The sequence below is a fragment of the Varanus komodoensis genome, unplaced genomic scaffold (assembly GCF_004798865.1).
Source record: "Varanus komodoensis strain SLA01 unplaced genomic scaffold, ASM479886v1 scaffold11, whole genome shotgun sequence".
NCBI classification, from domain to species: domain Eukaryota; kingdom Metazoa; phylum Chordata; class Lepidosauria; order Squamata; family Varanidae; genus Varanus; species Varanus komodoensis.
This window is the reverse complement of record NW_025335317.1, coordinates 5,356,929-5,379,773: the sequence shown is the minus strand read 5'-3', so window position 1 is coordinate 5,379,773 and position 22,845 is coordinate 5,356,929. Positions and strand designations below refer to the sequence as shown.

At 44.1% G+C, this 22,845-nt stretch overlaps 1 protein-coding gene across 8 annotated transcripts in view; it reads right to left on the bottom strand.

Moving 5' to 3' along the window:
- The window catches only part of ZMIZ1 (zinc finger MIZ-type containing 1), a 394,693-nt gene that overhangs the window by 210,532 nt on the left and 161,316 nt on the right, over positions 1–22,845 (bottom strand). For all 8 annotated transcript variants that reach the window (XM_044420292.1, XM_044420291.1, XM_044420296.1 and 5 more), the window contains one exon: positions 19,505–19,587. The gene's annotated coding sequence lies outside the window, so the exon portion shown is untranslated. The remainder of the gene's footprint in view (positions 1–19,504; positions 19,588–22,845) is intronic.

Genomic DNA, 22,845 nt, shown 5'->3' with positions numbered 1-22,845 from the left:
ACCAAGAAAAAACATCCCTGCAATGCAAAAACCTTTAAATACTACGTGCTTATTTTTTGCACTGGGTTCTGATTGGTTGAACTCGATGTTCTAGTAAAATAGCGAAGTTTCCCCCTGGAAATGTACTGGATTTGTCCACCAAGATTCATGCTCGGATGTTCCTCCATCTCCTCTGGCTCTTCTTACTAGAAGCCCTGGAATATAGACACTTGTTCAGCTCAAAAGCTAGATTCCGTCCCAGAAAAGCTCCCAGGGAAGGCATTCCAGTGGTGGGGAGTGCCCAGGGAGTGGCAGAAGAATCGGGGGAAGTCCAAATGGCTGGAATGGGACCCCAGGCCTGAGGTCTTGCATCTCTGCAGAAGGCAAAACCCAACTGGAAGAGTTGTGCATTAAGCTGAATGGAGCAGGTTCCTAGCCCTATATACTGAAAGAACAGCAAGACTTTCTTCCCAGTCTCTTCCCTGAAGTGGCGGTGGAGCAAGGTTGACCCTTCCTGCCCAAGTCATCCGCACAGTGGTGCAGCATTAGAATAAGGTATGCCTAAGGGAAATGGAGGGACTGCAGGTGGCGCAGTGGTTTAAAACGCTGTGCTGCTGGGCTGGTAGATCGAAAGGTCGCCGGTTCAGATCTGCACAACAGGGTGAGTTCCCGTTGCTCCGTCCCAGCTCCTGCCAACCTTGCAGTTCGAAAGCATGCAAATGCACGTAGATAAAAAGGTACCACTTCGGTGGGCAGGTAACAGCATTGCGTGCACTTTGGTGTTTAGCCATGCCGGCCACATGACCATGGAGGCTGTCTGCGGACAAACGCTGGCTCCCTCGGCTAGGAAACGGAGGTGAGTACCGCCCCCTAGAGTCAGGCATGACTAGACTTAATGTCAAGGGGTTACAGTTACAGTTCTAGCACCTCGTTGCTTTCTCCTGGATGAACACCGGAAATAAAAGCAAACTTTTAAGTGAATTATATAACAAAGTACATTTTTGGGTCGAAACATATTCCAATACACGGACATGCTTTCTCCAAATATCAAACAGCTCAGCACAGTAACATTAATTTGGTTTAAAAGCTTCACTGAGTACTGTGGTGACCTTCATGTGGAATTAAAACCAGACTGGTTACTGATTAGCCCATGTATTTAATGAACCATAAATTGGCACTCCCGTTACCATTACAATCATGCCGACGAAAACTGCATAGTGTGCTTAACCCTTAAATGTTCTTTATAAAAAAAGACTCAATTAACTGAACTTCCACTAGAAGATGGTTTTGTGAGAGTGGGTGTTTTTTATTGTTTCTGGAAGGAAGGTTGCCATCTTCACAGAATAGGTACGGGTCAAGTGTTTGATTCAAAATGCACACTTGCCTAAGGGACCTAACACTTTCAGTTCATGGGAAGCATTTCTGCGATTTGAGCCAATTCCATAACGATCCCACTCACAGCCACTGCAAAAGATGCACGGGCGATGTGGACTTAAGTATCAAATCCTTTCTTTCCCCTCCTGGCAGTAACTTTTTCCCTGAGGAAGAAATCTAGAGATCCTGAGAGGTTGTTTATGAGTTTATTTGGTTGGTCCTAACTGAGGAACTGCCTGACCCTGGAGTTTGGAATGTTTCTTACAGACCAGCAGTGCTTTGTTGATATGAACCGTGGAAAGTACCTAATTTAGCTGTTCAGAAATGGGATTCTATAACTGCAGGAAGTATCTACTACCTGACAATGGGACATTGATCTTTGAGGATTGCCTCCCTCCAACCATTAGGCAAAAGAACCAATTTGACTTCTGTTGACCTTTTAAAAAAATCTAGTGCTCCATCTGAAAATAGAGTGCTTTCAAAGGGATGGCTCCCAACCAATCAGAAGGCATGGTTCACTAATTTCATTTTTTCTTTAACAGATTTTGTGCAACCAGAAAAAGGGTGGAAGCAGTGGTGGGAAAATGCAGCAGGGTTATGAATGGAAGATGGCTCTGTCTAGATGCTTGACATTGAAATCTGTGTGACTCTCTACATTCTGGGCTTGTATTAGGTGATTTACGGAAATACCCTAACCAGATTTCTTGTGCTGTCTGAACTCACTGAGTGAGGGAGCTAACAAACCACCCAGAACCCACAGCCTGCTATAGGGCTGTGGGGTGTTTGTTAAGCTCCTAAATAAGCCAAGCTTGTTGGGCTCAGACAACAAGAGAAACTACACTAGTGGGAATTTATCCTGCAGTGTGATTTCTTTGGCAACTTTGAACCAGATCTCTGCAGGACAACTTAGTACTATTATCCTATCAATGCTAATCAATTAGAGCAAGTGGAAAAGCCAGTTAAAAAACAAGACTGGGGGAATGGAAGGTGGAACTTGATCCTCTGTTTTAGTCTGCGACCCCTGCAGTCTTTAAGAAATATTAGAATTAAAAGCACATGTCCTGACTGCTAAAAACCAAATACAAACAAAGGATGTCTAAAAAGAAAGGAAGAAAGGGAATGAGGGGAAGAATAATCAAAGGGTGGCTATTTTTCTCCATTTCTTTGATGGGGTTACTTCTTCAGGCTAGCAGTTTAAAATGCTAAAACCTCTTTGCAAGATCACTGCCTTTTTAATTAAAAGCTAAAGATTGCATTTCAGCTGATTGAAGAAGAGACTTTGTTAAACAAATACTCTCCGTGTTTAAAAAGTTGAATCTCTGCACATTATCTTAGAAATAAACACCATTCAGTTTAATGGAACTTAGTCCCAGGTAAGTATACATTCTGAGACTGCGGCATTAGAATCTAAGTATGTGAGTGGGAACCGTTGAAAAGAACAATCAGATGGTCTCCGGGCAAGTGTCCCAGAGACCATGGCTTGGCTCAGGTTCCCCGTCTCCAGCACTGAAAGGGGGAATTGGACATCTAACTTCTCGTCCCTGTGCACTTGCAGCTTCTGTGTAAAGAGCAGCACTGGCTGTCCTCTCAGGTTAAAAAAATCAACCTTGGAGGAGGGAAGCGGGCATTTTAGTAGGCAGGATGGGGGAGAGAAGAGAGAGGCCAGGATGCAATTTATCCTGACCCTCCTCCAGCCTTCCTCCCTGCCCTCCTAAGCACAGGCATTAGATGGACAGATCAGTCCCCCTAATAGAAGATCAGAAGACGGGGAGACAAAGAGAACTTGCTGTGCTCTTCCAGCCCAGCAAGACACAGGAACCCTGGAATCTTCCACTCGCATGGGCTTCCAAGCAATGAGAACGCACCCTTACTCACTGGTTGAGGCCGTGTTGAACATACTAAAGATCCATGTAAATAAGTTTTACTTGGCCTTTTGGCTCCCCCCTCCATTTTTGTTCTGATGAACTTTTACAATAAAAATTCATTAAAAAAGGAAATGGAGGCTGCTGAAGAGGAAAACTAATCACCATTCTGAGGATCCTGAACGAAGGAGCTTTCATTTCATTTTATTATTTATTTATTAAAACATTTTCATGCCACAGCTAGGTGAGTTCTGATTTTAAAATAAACAAACAAACAGCTCTCTTACATAAATCCAAAATCCAGAGTATTTCAGTGAGCCAGAGCTTTGGGGGTAAGATCTGCATCTGAGAAGCTGACTCTAGCCTAGGAAAATCTGTGTCACAAATGAATTTAGTCTTTAGGGTGTCCTTAAAAAGCATTCATTCTTCTTTCATTGTTAAAGTCGGAGTTCAGAGGCAGTAAACCAAAATGGCCTGAGCTGATCTTCAGACCTCTCTTTTGGAGTTCTTCCCCATGTCTGGTAAAACTGTGCTTTTCACCACAAGCTGTTTATTCATTTGTTTCTAGACTGCCTCTTGGTTTTACTTAGTCGGACCCAGTGCAGTAGCACTAAAGAGATGGAACCTCAGCCCAAGAAGCAACTTCCTTAGAGGACCAGCTGACAGTTGAAGCCAACATGCTCCGGGCTCACTGCCTGAGCAGCTGCATACATCTGGACCTTCTAGGCGAAAATGTCCTGTAGCAGCCCCTGAAAAGCAGGATTACTCACCTGACTGGCTCCCAGATTTCCTGGCCCAGTTTATATGGAGCTGTACGAGGTGGACCAGGTTCAGTCTAAAGTTAAATCCAGAGGCAATCTGAAACTAGGTCAGCCAACAGCCTCTGAATCACGGTCATAGTCCTTGTAGCTCCCTCACGTCTCCTGCACTAGGTGTGCTGTAGTTTCGGCCCTCTTCGTGTCCTAGGTCCTCCTCAGGATTCCTGCAACTGGGGGCCAGACACACGGTCTGGAATTGCATCCAGTCACCCACCTCCCATGACATGACAAGGGAACTTGCTGACAGTTCAGTTTGCAAAGTGAAGAAATACAGATGACTGGCCACCTTCCATCTCATCATGAAGAAGGACCCTTCCATAAAAGTAGCTGCACCACTCCGTGAAAGAGGAAAACTTTCTCTTAGCATAATACTACTTCTGCTGGCACCAGCAGCTGTGAAACAGTTCTCAATTCACCAGTGCTGAAGAGACAGCATAACTCATCCCAAAGGTATATTTCTCTGCATTACTGAATTCTGTGAACTGCAGCCAGCAAACTCTATAAAGTGGAGATGATCAAGACTATGTGCATTTCCCTGTTTTGCAGGAGTAGGGAAAATGGGAGGGGGGAGAGAGAAGAAAAAGAGAGGATGGACAAAACTGCCATCAGACTGTAGTGCTAGTTATAGAATGCTACATTCTGAGAACCTCCATTTTTCAAGCCAGGTTTTTCTTTCTGACCATTGCGAAGGTAAAGGTAGATTTGACTGTGTGTGGGAACTGCTGGGTGAAAACTTTAGAATGGGGCTCAGCAAGATTTCTGGTGCTCAGAGGGCGAGACATAAGCATCTTGTATAGCACTGCAAAAATTATGAAACAAATAACATTCTGCTTAAACAGCATTGAGTAAGCAGATAGCTGTGAATTGGTTCAGTTTGTGTATTTTATACTGACCAATCTGGCTCAACAACCTAGCAAGTCCTGCAAACTATCAGCTTGACCCTAAGCAGGCCATCTCAAAATAGGTCCAACTGAGCCAGATTCCTCCAGTGGGAAACTCAGGTGCAGCAATTAATTTGCTAGGCAGTTCTGGCCTTGCAGAGTTTAACAGCGTTGGTTCTTCTGGCAAGCTTTTTAAGAGTCCAAGTGCAAACCTTTTACAGACTGCAAAGCACAGCACTTTGCGAAAGACAGAAAACTGTGCCTCAAAGTGCTAATTAGCTTACCTAAAAGTTCAGGCATGGCACTTTGCAAAATGCTCATGAATGCATGCGAGCCCAAGAACCAATGTGAGTGGCTGTGCAGCCTGCCCAGCCTTGCCCTGCATTCCCAGGTGTGTGCGTTTGCATGCGCAGGTAGGTGGGTGGCGAGAAATGTGAGGACGCCACGGCAAAGGGGCAGTCAGAGTTCTGTGCTCCAACTATCAACTCCCAGAGGTTCACAGCCTCCTGCTGGCAGCTGATTAAAGCACCATTCCTAACATCTCTTAAGCATCTCTCTCCTGCGTTTGGTCCTGAGAAAAGACTTAAATTATATAAATCTACAGTCATAACTTATTCAGATACTTTATTCGGTGAAACATCTCTTTTTTCTTGTTTTTGCCTCTGCACCTTATAGATAAAACAGAAGAACACCCCTCTGATACCAACAGAGAAAATGTGCCCAGTGGTCTGAGAATAAAGTTAAAATGAACTGACAGAATAGTCAACAAATTTCACCCAGGCAGGATGGACCAAGCTCTGAAAATGCATTCATAGCTTCGCCCAACAGCTTCCAATGAATCCATAAATAAAATAACAATGCCTACAAAATACTTCTTTTTATTTTAAGAACTCTGTTAGTCCTTCGTTAGTTGAAGCTCTGAGAGTGGCTTAGCAAAGGTTTCAGTGGCAAAAGCATCTACAGAGAAAGGTGACGAAAGGTGGTGAAATGCAACATAACAACAACAAAATAGCAACAAAATTTTGGCATTACCAACTCATACAAAAATTAACACATCTAAAAGGACTGGGCAAATAAAAAGGTTTCTACTTGCAGCCAAAAAGAGAACAGGAGTTGTGCCAGGAGTTGGGAGGAAATTCCAAATGTAGCTTAGAAGGTGCTATTTTGCCCCTTATTTGTCATAGCCTGGGTGACGGATGAGACTTGACCAAAATAGCTTCTGGGACAGTCTCTGTCTCTAGGCAGACTCCCCAAATGGTATGGATCTTTCAAATCTACCTTTTCTCCCTCACTTTGTTCAAGAAAGAATGTCTTTTTATGTCAGACATTCCAATTTTGTTCTTCTCCTGAGCATTTATTTAGATATGTATTTAACAGTGAAGTTGGCTCACAGATTACATATGATGGATTGAGGCAGGGAGAGTGTTGCTGCAGAAGGTATAATTGTTATTCTAAAACCTCTAATCTCTATATTTGGAGAGGAAAAAGTAAACACATTATAAGATCCACCCTTGACTTTCTGCCAAATAACCTCAATCCTATAAAATGCCTCCTAATGATCTGAATGTGATGGAGTCATTTAAATAACATAGAAAGCTCCAAGTAGCAGATACCGGCTGCTGATAATGTGCGGCAAACAAGGTTATATAGCTGAGACTGAACTATTCCTACTGTAACGTTATATTTAATTCCAGAAGCCAACTGATAATTCAGCCCTGTCCTGATCACAGATGTGATCATCAAATTGGTTTAATAAAACCACTTTTTTTAAATGAGAGACGGCGTATAGCGCACTTGGAAGATATTTGCTCAGCTCTAGATATACGAGGTGATTTTTGGAAGGCCACTTCCAGAAGTGCCTAAGAAATTAGATATCTGCAAATCCTGTACAAACCGCTCTGATCTTCACTACCCAATGCAATGTTGAGATCAGAACATACTCACTGGCTTTCACCGTTCCAATGCAGTGCATTAATCTAAATGCTACCAGCACCTCTTATAACTCTGGGGACCTGGTCCAGCCAAGTCATCAGACTACAGATTTGAGGATACTTAAAAGAAACTAAATCGGATGGGCTAAAGATAATATAGTGTTTACTGAATACAGTGATGAAATACAGATGCAGAATATAAGCAAGCAAAATACAGTTTACACTCCCTTTACTTGTGGCCTCACTGAATATCCAGTGGATTCTCAGTGGGCCCCCAAAGAGGCCTGGACAAACAACAAGTCAATCCTACTCCCCCAGCTATGGATGAAAGAACAAATGGCTCCTGTCATGGACTGTATAAGTTTCACTCTCATACTGCAGAATTTGTCAGGCTTCACACAGATTCTACCCCCACTCTGCCCCTACCTTCCTGGGAGTGAAACTGCTTCAACAAGGCCAGCAGCTTCTTTCTCACAGCAAAGACAGCTCTTATCTACAGAATGATGGTGGGAGGCAGCATCAAGGCAATTATCTCTCCTGCTCCTCCAACAAGCTGAAGGCCATAAGGCCTTGGTGTGGCTTCAAGAAACTATCTGAGCTCTTGGACAGTGAGAAAGTTCATTATGCTATCTGTTGTACCTTAATAACCTCTTTGCCTTTCTTTTGCTACAGCCAATGCAGTTCACCATCTGTTTAGAAATACCTATTTTGAGAGAAAATTCATTTTAAAACACCTATAGAAAAGGTTTTTTTTGGAAAATGTGGAAGCACGGTAGGATGCATGCAAAAAGGACATGGATCGTATGTCTGTTCCTATCTACCTCACATATGTAGTTCACAAAAACGGAATTCAAGGCTAAAATAGAAACACACTTGTTTGCTAAACTATTCATGAGTACCTTCAAAGGCTGCTGTTATACCATCTCCTGTGATACAATTCTGTCTGCTACACCTGAACCATTTTGCCAATATAAATGGGAAAGAAGAGAAACAGACGAGTGTAGGAAATCGAATATTAGCCAGAAGCATGGCTTCTAGATCTAGGGAGGTGTTGATACTACTCTACACAACTCTGGTGTGCCCACAACTGGAGTACTGCATCCAGTTCTGGGCTTCACATTATATGAGAGACATAGCTAGGTTAGAATCAGTCCAGGACAGGGTCACAAGAATGGTAGCTAGATTAGGAAGGATGACATATGAAGAGAGACTAAGGACACAGGGTCTTTTTAGCCTGGAGAAGAGGAGATTCTGAGGGGCTCTTTTAAAGACATATCGGTATGTAAGAGGATGTCATGTGGAGGGGGCTGTGAGCTGTTCTTCCCTGCAGTGGAGGGCAAGATGCATTCTGGGGGGACAAAGCTTAAGGAGCCAGGCTTCAGGTTGGATGTCAGGAAGTACTTCCCAACAGTTAGGACCTGTAGGATATGGAATGGGCTTCCAAGGAAGGTGGTTGAGGCCCCATCAGTGACGGTGTCCAAGGAAAGACTAGACAACCACATGTTGGTGATTACATGAGCGGAGCTGGCTGGAGCCAGGGGTCAGACTAGATGACCCGGGAGACCCCTTCTGACTAGCTTTGTTTCCATATTTCTAAATATGTTTGACGATCCCCAAACTTTTCACCTGGAAGGAAGTTTGCTTGACCGTCTCTCAACTCAAGAATTGCAGAGGGGCACGATATCAACCAAGAATATGCCAGCAAATATGGAAAATTAAACCATGGTCCACAGATTGGAAATGTTCAATATATATTCCAATCCCCACGAAAGGAGACAAAAAAATACAGCAACTATAGGACCATTGCATTATTTTTCTTTGCAAGCAAAATGATGTTCAAGTTGTTGCAACTAAGAATGTTTTCTCTGTATGGAATGAGAAATGTCAAATGTTCGAGTTGGCTTTCCAAAAGGAAGAGGCACTCAAGATCATATTGCAAATGTGTGTCAGTTAGCAATGTACATCAAATAATTTCAGAAAATCAGTCTATGCTTTATAGACTAGAGCAAACGCTTTGACCATGTGGATCCCAAGAAGCTATGGGTGATTCTGAAAGAAATGAACCTCCCTCAGCAGTTGATTATCCTATGGTGAAAACCTGTATTGTGGACAACAAGCTGCTGTTAAGACAGAATATTCGGATTCAGAATGGTATCCTGTAGACAAAGGCATCAGGCAAGGATGTATTTTGAGTAGTCTGGTTTTGGGCATGTGTGCTTGGTTAGTTGCTTTATTGCATTGTGGACAAGAAGCAACCGTTTGGGCAGAATATGGAGAAACAGAATGGTTTTCCATGGGCAAAAGTGTCAGACAATTACGTATTTTATCTCCCTATCTGTTCAGTCTGTATGCAGAACATATCATAAGGAAAGCTGGATTAGAAGAGGAAGGAGGTGTGAATATTAGCAGAGATACATCAATAATTGAAGATATGCAGTTGATAACATATTCCTGGCAGAACTCAGCAATGAACTGAAAGCACTCCTGATGAAAGTGGCAGCTGGACTGCAGCTGAACATTAAGAAAACAAAATATGACAACAGGATAATTATACAGCTTTAATGTCAACAATGAAGAACCTGAAATTGTGCAAGGTTTTGCATACCTTGGCTCAAACAATCAATTCAAGAGGAGACTGGAGCCAAGATTGAGACTTGGAAGGGCAACAGTGAAGAAACTTGAAAAGATCATTACGGGTGTTTCATGGGAGACCAAAGCCAAGATCATCCACATTATGGTATTCCCGATCAATATGTTTGGATGTGAAAGTGGGACAATAAAGAAAGCTGACAGCAATAAAATGAATGTCTTCAAACTACAGTGCTGGAGGATTGCAGCAAATACCCTGGGCTGAAGGAGGAGGTCCTAGATCAAATCAAGCCAGAAATTTCCCTCGAAGCAAAAATGACTCAACTAAGGCTATCATATTTGGGGCACATCGTGAAAGGCAAGGCTGACTGGAGAAAACAACCGTGCCAGGGAAAGCTGAAGGCAGCCGAGAAAGAAGAAGGTGTAATAGGAGATGGGCTGTTCCCATAAAGGGGGCCTTGAGTTAGTAGGTCCATCAAGGACAGGATATTCTGAAGGGTGCTCATTCACAGGGACACCGTAAGTCAGAGATGCCTTGCTAGCAGGTAGCAACCACAAGTGTATCAGTGGCGATGCAGTTGTGATGCAGTTCTCTCTTTTAAAAAGCACACATCTCAGGAAATATTGTAGTACAAATAATGGGAGCAATAGGGAAAATCATTGTGTGATACAGAAAAGCATGATAGAATAAAACCTGCATTCAACATATGCATATCCAGCAAAATTGTGTACATAGATATGTGGAACAAAAGAGGTGTGTGTGAATGTGCATATACATTTTCGTGTGGATTGTTTTTAATGCAAGCTGATACAGAAGCAGGGGGAAATGACTTTTGGATTGGGGGAAGGGGAAAGATGAGAGAAAGAGCAATTAAGGTTGGGATGAGTCCCTTCTTTACACTTGCCAAACCATCTGCCACCTCAGTATTTCTTTGCTTATTTATCTTAAGGATAAATGTCCCACCCTGCTCTTCCCTTACGGATCTCAAGGTCCCACAGAACTCCACCACGTCTGTGGCAAGGTGGTTCCATCATGTGCCTTCACTTCTCACCCTTACTTCACACAAGAGACTGTATTTTTTCTGCGATTTCACCGAAATGCAGGTGGAAACACACATGGTTTAGGTATTTAGCTCCACAAAGAGCTTCACTTTCAGTTCTAGAAAGAGCACATTTCTAGGCCTGATGGCTGCAAACATATGCTTGAACATGTGTAAGCAACTCTGGGCTAATTCTTGGAAGACAGAGGTGCCTGAATAAGATTTCCAGTGACTGGGAATTAAGCTTTAAATAATCTGCCTCCCTCCTCACACCTCTCACTGAAGAGAAAACTAAAATATATCCTGCAAAAGAGAAAAAAGGGTTCATGGTGAAAAATAAATGAATGCATGCAAACCTTTGTGCTTTGTATGATTTCGACCAATTAAAAATGCTACTTTTGTGTAGTGCAAAAGCGTATTCAAGAAGAGTACCATGGCCTGTTCCTTCCATATTTGAATGAATGAATGAATGTTACGTTGGAAAATATTTCCCAGCTCCTTTGGAGCTATTCAGCATGAGATCTGCCAGCGATGCAAGAGATCGCATGAGGACTTGAAGGACATTTTGGTGCCACAGCATGTGTCTTACCAGTGATTGGTGAACCAAGTCTAAAACAACCCAGGCAATGGACTGACCAATTATTTCAAATAATTTGAAATCTACAGTAATTAATTAAGCTGCGCACCAATCTGTATATTCCACACTAAATTTTTACATCCTCATAACCCAACACCTGCATTCTTTCTCTCTTTATGACTTGGGTTCATAATTTTAGAACCGAGCACATTGTCAGGAGATTCTGTGACTATCCACTGGATTCCCGCATTTCACCTTAGAGGAAATTTAACACTACAGCACTAGATTAAAGGAAAGCAAAGAAACTTATCTAAATCAACACTTGGGAAATGAACCAGAACCTGCATTGTGACTGTATATTGAAATGTAAATCATACACAAGAAAATAAATGTATTCATGTGTTAAGAGTGCTAAACAAAAAGCATCATCATTTGCAATATCAAGGCCCAGTGAAGTGTGAGAAAAGAAAAGGTAAAGCTGGACTGAAAGCTATTTGGCAAGAAAGTAATAATAGCTGAAGAACTTTCTCTGAAGGAAGTAATTAGTCTCAAATATGTAGGGAAAACAACAGGATGAGGTAGAGCCCTGTTAGGCTGATGAGAGATCAGTTAATTTGAATGCACCCCTAAGTTAAGAAAGAATCAAACACTCTACATGTTGAAAGCTAGCACTTCAAGAAGAAAGCTAGAAAGAACACATTTTCCTCAGACATAGGAAATTCAAGTCTCAGCTAGTCTTGTAATATTTACCCCAAAGCTGAAATCCTATGGTCAGTTGCTTGGAGAAAACTCAAAAAAACCTGTACAGGATCAGGTTTCCAATGAACTATGTGTACATGTATTGTTTGCATTGTATGAACATCTTACTTGAAGAGGTCAATATTTACCAAAAGGGCAAACTTAAGCCCAAGGTTTATTCAAACATATTTGTTTATTGGAGTATCGGTTCAAATGCATCGTCCTTTCATTTAGGAAAATGTGGCATAACTGCATAATGCTGAGCAAAAGTCCCCATCCTATATATTCTTTGAACTGTGGGAGTGAAAGAAAAGGTTTCAACTTTTCCCTCCCAAACAAGACCAGGGGACAACTTCTGCTCTGATAGGGTGCAATTCTATGACTCTTAGACATTGCCCAGAGGGCTTTAAGCAAATTTGGAGGCCCAGCTCCAACTCTTGGAAAGCACTCTGAGCTTGGAGCTGCCCCCTGATCCGAAGTGTCCCTTTGGAACGAGCACTGAGGAGCAGGAGCATCCTAGGGGATAAGAAGAGCAAGTATCAGACATACATCCCACCTTTCTCCAAATTAGCTGCACTGTTAGATCATTAGCCTGGCTCACTAATTCTTAAATGCAGAAACAGCCCTTAATAGGGAGACTGGCATTCAACGGCAATGCGCACCTTTGCACGTGGGCAGATTGCAGTGCCACAATTCAACATGACAAAAACAAAAATAAAGGCCGAAAGCGACCCTCTCGGGTGAATTAGACCTCAGTTGGTATTACAGGAAATTTTGAAAGAAACGTGTTTGAGCTGAAATGCGGGAGTGAAAGTCTGCAAGCATCTGAACCGCAGGCTCCCAGGAGCCAGAGCTGGGGCCACCTTCTTTTAATTTGACGTGGGGATTCCACATGGCAACAGCAAGTCTTGGGAAGCCGCTCTTCACTCTAACCTCATTTGAGTGATCATCTTTTGTTTGCGTTACTGCAGCTCTCAAGATGACAGCTATCAAATCAGATTACTGAATGTTGCTTACGGTGACACTCGCCAAAAATGAACCACGGAATGATTTTAAAAAACCCCACACATAGGAGGTTTAGCTTGCGTGCTTAGTTCACAAAGACTAGGAACAGACAAGAGGTTTTATGGGAATTGAAGATGGCTCAAGAAAGCTTTTGCTTCCTGTATTTCTTCTATCCCTCTCCTACCTCTGCTTGAGCAGTATTTTTTGGTTTTTCAAGCTGGCCAAACCTGTTTACAATAAGTGACAGGAGAATGTATACACACCACAAGTGTGATTCTTCCTCCAAAGCACGCTTCACCTTTCTGGGAAAAAGAAATCTCTGTCTCTAGCACACAACTTGCACTGTGTAAAAATGTATTCCATCAATGCACAAAGAAATGATGCCTGAAGCCACCTTCTTTTGGGGCTCTGGAATGCGCACAATGCCTTTCTCAGCTGTGGTTCTGTATGTGCATCTTTGGGACTGTGGCAACATGGGGTGCCCAGGGCTGTTTCTGAAAACTACTCAGAAAGTCCCACTGCTGTGAAAGGCGGCAGAATTCTGGCTGGGGCCAAGCACTGTGACCTGGTGACACCTTGTCTTGAATCCGTTGCGCTGACTGGTGTCAGTGATTAGGTTGGAAGCCCAAAGCAGGTTGGGACCGGACAAAGTAAAAGAACTTCTCCAATGGGCAGAGCCTGCACTTCCCCCAAGTCCTCCAATTGTTCAATTGTGTCGTTCGTACATGGGGCGTGGTTGGTAAGAAATGCACACGCAGTTGGGAGTTGCCAGAGGACACACGAGAGAGGAAATCAGTCCAGGTAATAATTAAAAAACAGACACCGTTCTGTCAAAGCACTTAAGAGCTCTTAGGAAGGCAAGCTAGAGGACTTTCCCCTGGGAAGTAAGCAGCAGCAGCAGCAAAAAGCTTGCAGCACTGAAGGAAATTTCCAATGCACAAGCAGAGGCAAATGTAACAGCACAGCATCTCGTGGAAGGTGCCAGACACCAGACCGGAGTGCCTTGAACACATGGTGTGTGGTGCACCTAATATCCCCCATGCCAGCTACTGCATCACTTTCAGAGCTAGAAAGGAAACTAAGGTTATATCACGGGCTGATAGGACCCGCCGCAGCACCTGCCTCTCCCACCTTCCCTCTAACCAGCTGCAGAGGTCTCAGGAAGCAGGATGGGACGGATGGGCTGGGTCAGAGCCTAAGACAACATTCGCCATTAGTCTGTATTTGCTAGCAAAGGACAAAGGTGTGGCACCAAGAAGAGATTTTGGGGGGAAGGAATGCCCAAAGGGGAAATGAAACATGAGGTGGCAAGAAGCTGGGGCCTGTACAGGGAATCAAGCCTGCGCAGGAAGTCAGGCATGAGGTGCAGCGGTGACGCAGGTGTTGGAACCAAGCTGATGGGCTTCCCTCAGTTCTGCTTCCCTCACCAGCTTAACTTACATTCAAACTGGTGAGAAAAATCAGAAATACACTGTAGGGAGTATCTGTTGGATGACCAGTTTGGCCTTCCAAACCACTGGATGGGGTTTATCTTGATTAGTGTAAGTCACCACACTTTGACCAGGTTCAGACATATGGGTTACACGCCAGTGCTTAAAACTGATTTTAAGCAGTAGCCCAGAAATGCCCCTTTCCCAGGTTTTTCTGTGACATTCAAGCCCAGAAAATCTGGGTGGTTTGTTTATGGGTTAAATAACCCAACAAGAAACAGTGGAGGATCGTTCTGATTTGTTCATTAATAGGCAGATAACCACACATTTCCATTTTGCCTCCTTTGATACTGTCAGCTGTAACCAATCTGAATTGAAAACCAGATTTCCACAAAGCTAATTGAAAACCGAATTCTAGGAAGGAGGATAAAGGCCCAAACCTTTAAGTTTCCATGATTTGTACCAAGTGCCAAACTGGAGAGCTCTCCGTGTAGAATATGGAGTATTAGAATTTAAACAGTTCCGAATACAAAGAAAAGGATCTTTCTGTTATATACTAAATATGGTATATTTTGTGAGTTTTGAGAACCAGTGTGGTGTAGTGGAGGGATGTGGTGGCACAGTGGTGGTGTAGTGGTTAAGGGCACAGGGCTGGAACTCGGGCGATCTGGGTTCAAGTCCCCACTCAGCCACAGAACCAACTGGGTCACTATGGGCCAGTCACAGACTCTCAGGCCAGCCTACCTCGCAAGGTTGTTGTAGTGACAGTAAGACTGAGAGCAGGAGAACAATGTAAGCTGCTTTGAGTTTGTTGTAAGAAAAAAGTGGGCTATAAATTTAACAAATAAGCAAATAAGACAAGTACTGAAAGATCGGTGTATGTCCTGTCCAACTATATGGGCCAGGCAGTGACCAAATACACTCCCTAAAATAATTAGGATAATGCTGAACATCCTTATAAATAGCAAACACTTCATATAACACTCCTGGTATGTACAAAGCCCTTCATAGGCATTTTCTCAGCATCCTCTCAGTGGCTCTCTCAGACGTGGAAACTGCATTATCCCCACATAACAATAACGAGTGTGTGGGGCAGGGGGTAGATATTTAAAAAATGGCAGCTTGTCAAAGGTAAATGCAAAAGGCCAAGTCAAGCAGTCACAAGTACAGTTTTTAGGATATATTCCCAAGGCGTCCCAAAATAAATGCTCCACAAGAAAGGTACTGTATATAGCAGTTCAAAGGAAGCAACCTGATGTTTGCGTGTATGAGAAAGGGAGGGGGCGAGAGAGAGAGAGAGAGAGAGCGTGCACGGGTGAAAGGTTCAGGAGAAAGGAAGCGCAACAGAGCAATCTCCTCTTGTGAGCCAACAAGGCACTTCGGGGATCAAGGATGAATGCTGATCTGCACCGCAACCCAGCGAGGGTTGGGGAGGTGAAGGACAACAGCCAATTTAACTCTCATCAGCATCCTTCAGGAAATGCGTCCTTTCCTTGGTCCCACCATCTCCCAATTGATTGCCTCACACTGGCTGCAGCTCTGTGCTCCACAAAGGTGGCATTGATTTTATGGATAAAGCTTGGCCACACATTTGGGACGTGTGGCAAAACATGCAGTCTCCCCTCCAAACAAGGCAGAAGCAAAAGCACACTCTGGACAACTAGAAGACTTTCCAGGAATACAGAGGTTTGCTGTCTACCATTATGCTATTCAGAAGACGTGTTGACAAGCCAGAAACTGCCAAACACATGATAATATACACTGAAAGGAGAGACAGAGAAGCTCTGTCCTTAGAATTTTCAGAAAGAATGAGATATTCTACCCCCATATATTGATGATGATTAATTATGTGCATCTTACCCATATTTGCATTGCACCCGGGTTCCAAAAAGTTCTGGACGGCATGCTTGGGTTTGTTACCTTCACAGTAGCTATTTCATGTAGATTATACTCAGAGTAAATGACTGACAAAGGGTCACACCCTGCAAGCTTCATGGCTGACCAGAAATCTGAACCAAAGTTTGCCTGGTCCAAGTCCAACGTGCTAACTGCTACACTGTTCTGACTTTCCTGCCTGGGACTGAGTCTTTCAAGCAGCCAGACCAAAGCAAGAACGGCCCTCCTTCTGCTGTGCTTTAGAAGTTCTCCAAACAAACTAGCACATTTGCTTGATTATCATCTATTTGTGTAAGCAACTACGGCTGCAGCTGATGATTGCAGGTGAATGTGGGGACAAACTGAGGGGGAGAGAGGTTTGGGTAATAACAGAAATAGAGGTCAGACTTCTTCATTTCCTGTAATTGCATCTGAGCCTGCAATTCTTTCATCTCAGAAATCAACACTTTTGACTACAAAAACCTCTCTTTCTTAAAGCTCAATAAGTGACCCGAGAAGCAGGTAAAGGACAGATCAGCAGATAAACAAGAGACCAGAAAGCTTAGTCTGGATGATCAGAAATCCCTCTCTTCTCTTATTCACTGCAGCAAGCATTACTTGCAAAATCAAGCTCTTAACACCAAGCTACCAATGGCTATCCACTGGGGAGGCAATGCAGCTCAGTGACAAAGCACTGCTTTGTATGGACTATGTTTCAGGTTCAGTTCTGGGCATTTCCAGGTACAACATCCATGATGATACCCAGCTCTACCTCTCGTTTTCCACCAATCCAGGTGAGGCAGTGGCCGTACTGAACCGGTGCCTGGCCAAGGTAATGGGCTGGATGAAGGCCAATAAACTGAAGCTCAATCCAGACAAGACGGAGGTCCTGTTGGTTGGTGGTTCGGGCTTTGGAGAGGGTGAACTGAACCTTGTTCTGAATGGGGTTGCACTCCCTCTTAGGGACAAGGTTCGCAGCTTGGGAGTGCTCCTCGACCCGGAGCTTTCACTAGAAGCTCAGGTGACAGCAGTGGCGAGGAATGCTTTCCTCCAGCTTCGGCTGATCCACCAGCTGCGCCCCTATCTGGAGTACAACTGCCTGGCGACAGTGACACATGCATTGGTGACTTCCTGTCTCGACTTCTGTAACGCGCTCTACGTGGGGCTACCCTTGAAGACGGTCCGGATACTTCAACTGGTTCAAAATAGAGCTGCCAGGCTGCTGACGGGGACTGGGCGTTGTGTTCACATGACTCCAGTTCTCCGTCAGCTTCACTGGCTTCCCATTGAAGTCCAGGCCCAATTCAAGGTGTTGGTGATGACCTATAAAGCCCTAAATGGCTTGGGTCCTGGTTACCTGAAGGAGCGCTTGCATCCATATATGCCCAGCCGCCCCTTGAGATCGGCGGGGGAGGCCCTTCTCCGGGAACCCTCCATGAAGGAAATTAGGAGGGTGGGTACTCGGAGGAGGGCTTTCTCTGCGGTGGCGCCTAAGTTATGGAATGCGCTCCCCAGAGAGGTCTGCCTGGCGCCGCCGTTATTTGTTTTTCGGCGCCAGGCGAAGACCTTTTTATTCAAGCGGCATTTTAACTGTTAACATTATTGGTTTTATCTGGCCAGGGCGGCTTATTTTATACTGTATTGTTGTATTTTTAATTTAATATTTATATTTTTAATTTATATTATAATTATTTTAACTTAGTGATGTGAGCCGCCCCGAGGCTTCGGCGAATGGGGCGGCATAAAAATGTTTTAACAAACAAACAAATAAATAAATAAAACATCCAGCTAACCAGTGATTCAACAGGTGACATCTGCCCAGGACCCTGGAGAACCTCCATCTTACAGAGTGTACACCACCACCATAGACTGGCCTGGTGTAATGCAGTTCCCCTCTTCCAAGGTGCTGTTTTTAAGATGCAACCATCATTTTGTGATTTAATTTTTGATAGGTTACCTGAGGTCCTCTAAATCAACGTAAACCCCAAAAGGACTCCTGTGGTGTTAGGAAGGCTAGAGATGGCGGCTAGGATGTCTAGGACACCAGTGCCTAGCCTGTGTCGTGCGCGCATGCGCTCAGGTGAGATTCCCAGGCGCGCATGAGAGATGGAGGGCTTTGGTGGGAGTGGTGGCTCAGACTCAGAGGAGGGGGAGTGGAGAGCTGAACCAGCTGCGGCTCAGAGTTCTCACTCTGATATTGGAGTTGTTGAGACTAGCAAGGCCCTGGCTGCCCAAACTCTCCCGGTGAGCCAGCCTGAGCAGCTCTGGATCCAAGCCCTTCAAGGGCAACCACTGAGCCCCCTCCCACTCCTGATTGTGGGAAAGTAGCCGGCGGAGAACAGGCTGGGGAGGGGAACTTGGCACCCCTGGAGATGTGGATGGATGGGCCCATCAACGCACTCACCAGCTGGACCAATTAGGGACTCAATCGGAAGAGCGTCACCATGCCCACTTCCGTAGCACTCCCCGCTCCAGAGGCCAGCCCCGAAGGGCTCATAAACAGAGCTTTGGGTGAAAGGGGGCAGAGCAAGGGGTCAACATTCCACCTGGAGTGTGTGTTTTGAGGCTTCTGAATACATTGACTTCTGTATGGAATAAAGTCTCTTCCAATAATTGCTGAAGTGCCTGTCTCGTTTGGGAGGGGACGCCTCGCTCCTAACAGCCTGGATCATTGCCCTACCAAAATGGACAAGCCACTTACATCTTCCCCAAATTAGTAGATAAGTCTTATGCGAAGAGAGCATAAGGAAGGTCAATGGGACCATATAAGGTCACAGGAATGAGGCCCAGCAAAGACCTAATTCAGGCATAGTAACAAACCAAGCATAGTAACAAACCAAGCATAGCAGTAGCTATGTTCCTTAGACAATCTTTTCTTTGCATCCACCCCTCTTGAAATTATATCTGAGATAAGAAAAAAGATAAGAAGATAGAAGAAACTTTCATGAGTGGTTTGCAAATGAACATAATTTCCCATTATACTTGGATCTGAGAAACGATGGTTTGCTGAGAGCCACAAATGGAGGATCTTTCTCACATGCAAAGAATGCTCCTTATTTCTGCACTGAATCAGGCTGATGGTTCTTTAACTATTGACAGAAAGAGAGGTGCAGGGATGGCCCAACTCGCTTTACTGCCAGAAGCAGAATCCAAATGCCAGCCCACCCCAGTACATTCAACACTTTCGAATGCTTTATTGCAAGATTTAAACACCAGTTCCTGCTTTCATTTATTTACCTTACCCCAGTAAGGTGCTGCATGATGGGGACAGACCTGCATCTGTGGGATACAGTTATGCTTTTGCTTACCCCTGAGTTCTTGGAATGCAGCAGGTGATACATCAACTTAATAACTAGTCTAATCATGAAAGTAGCCTGTCAAAGTCAACAACCAAATTGGTCTTACCTGAGTGTACCACAAGCACCTCTTTGTCCAACAGCAGCTATGAACTAGGCCCTTTGGAGTTTCACATAACAGGATCTATTTTCCTATAATCAAAAATAGGTACATTATTAGCACAAGTCTACATGTCCACAGTTGCATTGCAGCATAAAATATATGCACATCCAAGTCTTGCAACGTTGACATCATTCCTTTTTCAGCACTCGCGAGTCCTCTGTCCCACCTTCAGTCACTGCCCTTGGGATGGTTTCCCTGCTACTAGCTCCTAAGAGCTCCTCCACCTCTTCTTGCATGGCAAATTATTGGCACCATAATTGTGTTAAATGTTAGGACAAGGAAAGGATCAGTGCCCCGCAGTTGGTATGCTCCCTATGAAATGCTGTAATAAAGATGGTTTATGGATGTCTCTCATGTGTAGGAACCATGAGGAGAGCAAGCCTGGACCTCGGATGGCTAACTCCAGCACACAGAGAAACTTGAGTGAGAATGGAGAGGTCTGTGTAAATTTGCCTACACGGGTAGATACACTTTTGCCCTTCTTCCAGCTCCCCACCCCCCAGCATATGGGTTGTGTGAGAGGAGTTGCTTCTGTATGAGTTTTGTCCACAGGTTTGGTTCCCCTCCACCAAGATTCTATATGCATCAGGGATGGCAACTGTCAATCCAAATATTGTTTCCGTGCACCTCAATGGTTTTGGATGGACCTTGGCCACCCTGAATATGCTCCTCTTTAAAGAACACAGGATAATGGATGAATGCATCTAACAGATTAAAGGCCATCCCGGGGAGATTAAGGCCAAGTTTACAAATTAGCCTGGCACATCACCGCAATTTCTAGGAAAAGCTCTTTAGTCATTAAAGAAATACTATAAAAGGAGTGATGTGTCTTCTACGTGCTGTTCCAGTAGCCAAATGGGCTGTCTAAACAAGGTCCCTTTTACAGGCATGAAGAGTCACAGTGGGGGAATGCCACAAAAATATTTATGAACTTTCAAATGAACATGAAATCATGCTGGAATCTTTACTAGACCTCCAAGGTAGGAAGCAGCTAACCACCTTCGAAAGAGTGAGACTGATGGCCGCTCACCCAGAAGAGAAACACTGAAGTCTGTTCATGTTAAACGGCTGTTTGCCACCCTCCATACTACTGGGCGACACAGCAAAATGTTCTCTCTAGGCCCACAGCAGCCATCAAGAGCCAAGGCAAGTCTTCTCCCATGCTGCTGCCTGACATCTCTACCTGACATCTCTACCTGGCACTGAAGCCAGGGCTTTTATGCATTGTCCTGATGAGTTAAGGCCGCTTCCCAAAGGCACAGCTGTGGCCATTGACGTTCAACACGCATGCTCAGGGTATGAGCCCAGGACTTCCTGCACCCCAAATAATAATCATATCCCTGGAGCGTTTCTCAGATACCCTGAGCTTGCTCCCTGTTCTATACTTATTTTGCCTTCTGGGTGCATCCTGCCCAAATCAAGCAACAAACACTGATTCCACAGCAAAGCATAAAGAGAGTTTTGCAAGCTTGCTGCTATGCGTAAAGACCAACAGGTCAGACAGGCAATAAAGGAGAGAGGCATACATCACACTGTCTCTAACACACACAGCAAACCTTGAACTGCAAATCCTTTGCTCAGGAATTAAGTCTCCCAACCACCAAGCCACACAAAATTAATCTGATGGAGAGTTGCTCTCAAGATCTAAGGGAAGAATATCTGTCAGCCTGTCCACCTCAAAAAGCACTGTGCATCTGGAACCCCAAACTTTGTCAATATGAAATGCGCCCCCTGCTAATCTCAACAGAAATGATCTCTTTTGGAGGCTGAGGGAACCAAAGGGTCTGTTGGAGCATAATTGTTACACAGTTCAGTAGAGACAGTAAGCACTGCATTTTCATGAGCAAGGGTACATAGCTGCAGGTTAATGATTTAGTGTCTAACTGGCCAGATTTTAAACCTGTGGATGAATACTGAATTACCTGTACACAGCTGTGAACTTCAAATATAAACATTATATTATATTTTAAGTAAACTTTATCATAGTTCACTGTTTAATTTTTTTTTTTTGGAATATTTGAATACTGTACTACTAGAGCTTCCAACATTTGAAAGGTGATCCCTTTTCTCCATCTATCAAGGTGATTCCCTCCCTCCACAAAGCCTATTTTTGATCATCATGGATTTTACGTATGTTAAGCAACCCAGCCTATACTTGCTACTTGATTAACTGCCCTGTTCATTTACAGTGAATATTTTCCTGAGATACTCAGATGGCATATTCACTCAGAATTGCATCTTGTGATCAGGGTAACTTGCTCTTGAGAAAATGTGCACATTGCAGCCTTAGACTTAATGAGCAAAGATTATATGTCTTACCCGCTGAAAGTGCTGAAGAACTGCAACAAATTCCGAATCAGAAAGTTGGTCTGAGACTGCACGCATGAAGTGCCCAAGACATTTCCTGCTGGTGTGAAAGGGCTTCAGCTTGTCTCTCTTTCCATACAAACAGGAAGAGTCTTGGCGCTCTGCAGATACACACTACAGTATTGTTCATACACTGATGTGAACCATGCCTTGCAAAATGCCCCTTTCCTATACACAAACACAGCACTTCCACAATCTCTGGGTCTTTCTGGGCACTGTGTGCCTCCTAATCCAGCAGAGGGAGCACAGAAACAGCCAGTGGAGGCAAAGTGAACTGCTAATTTGTGTTCCTCATATGCAGGAGATGCTATGTATTATTATAAGCAAGAATTCCGTGTCGCAATCAAGCAGAGGGTATGCTGTTCCTTGACAAAACAAAGGAAACTTCTGACATCTATTTACTGCACTGGTGTGGACTGCCAGCAAAATAAAGTAAACTGGAGCAAGTCCTGGAAGAAGTTCCTGAACCACAGAAAGCTTTTCTACGAGTAGCTAGCTGGCCTTTATAGAGTAAACTGACAATTAACAGAAACAATACATCCAGGCAAGGCTCTGGGAGGAATTTTTTGCAGGAAGATCAGAAGCTGCAGGAAATAGCAAGGAGAAGACAGGCAAGTGCTGGGTCAAATCAAACCGATAAACAAAGTCAACCGTACTTTAAAAACTGTTCACTTTTTAGGAAGCAGTAGGAAGGAGCCCATGTGCACTGAAGAAACCAAAAATTTGCAGGAAGACGTATGTGGAGAAAGCTGACAAGTTAAAAGCTAGCGGGTAGAAGGAAGCAGAAATGGTTTTAAGCCACAAAAGGCCACAATAACCACACAAAGTGTAAGCGAGTCATAGAAGACAAGCTGTAGTTGCCTTCCTTGTTCTTCCACACCTCTGTTGTTGGAATGGCCATTCGGAAACTCCACCTCTAA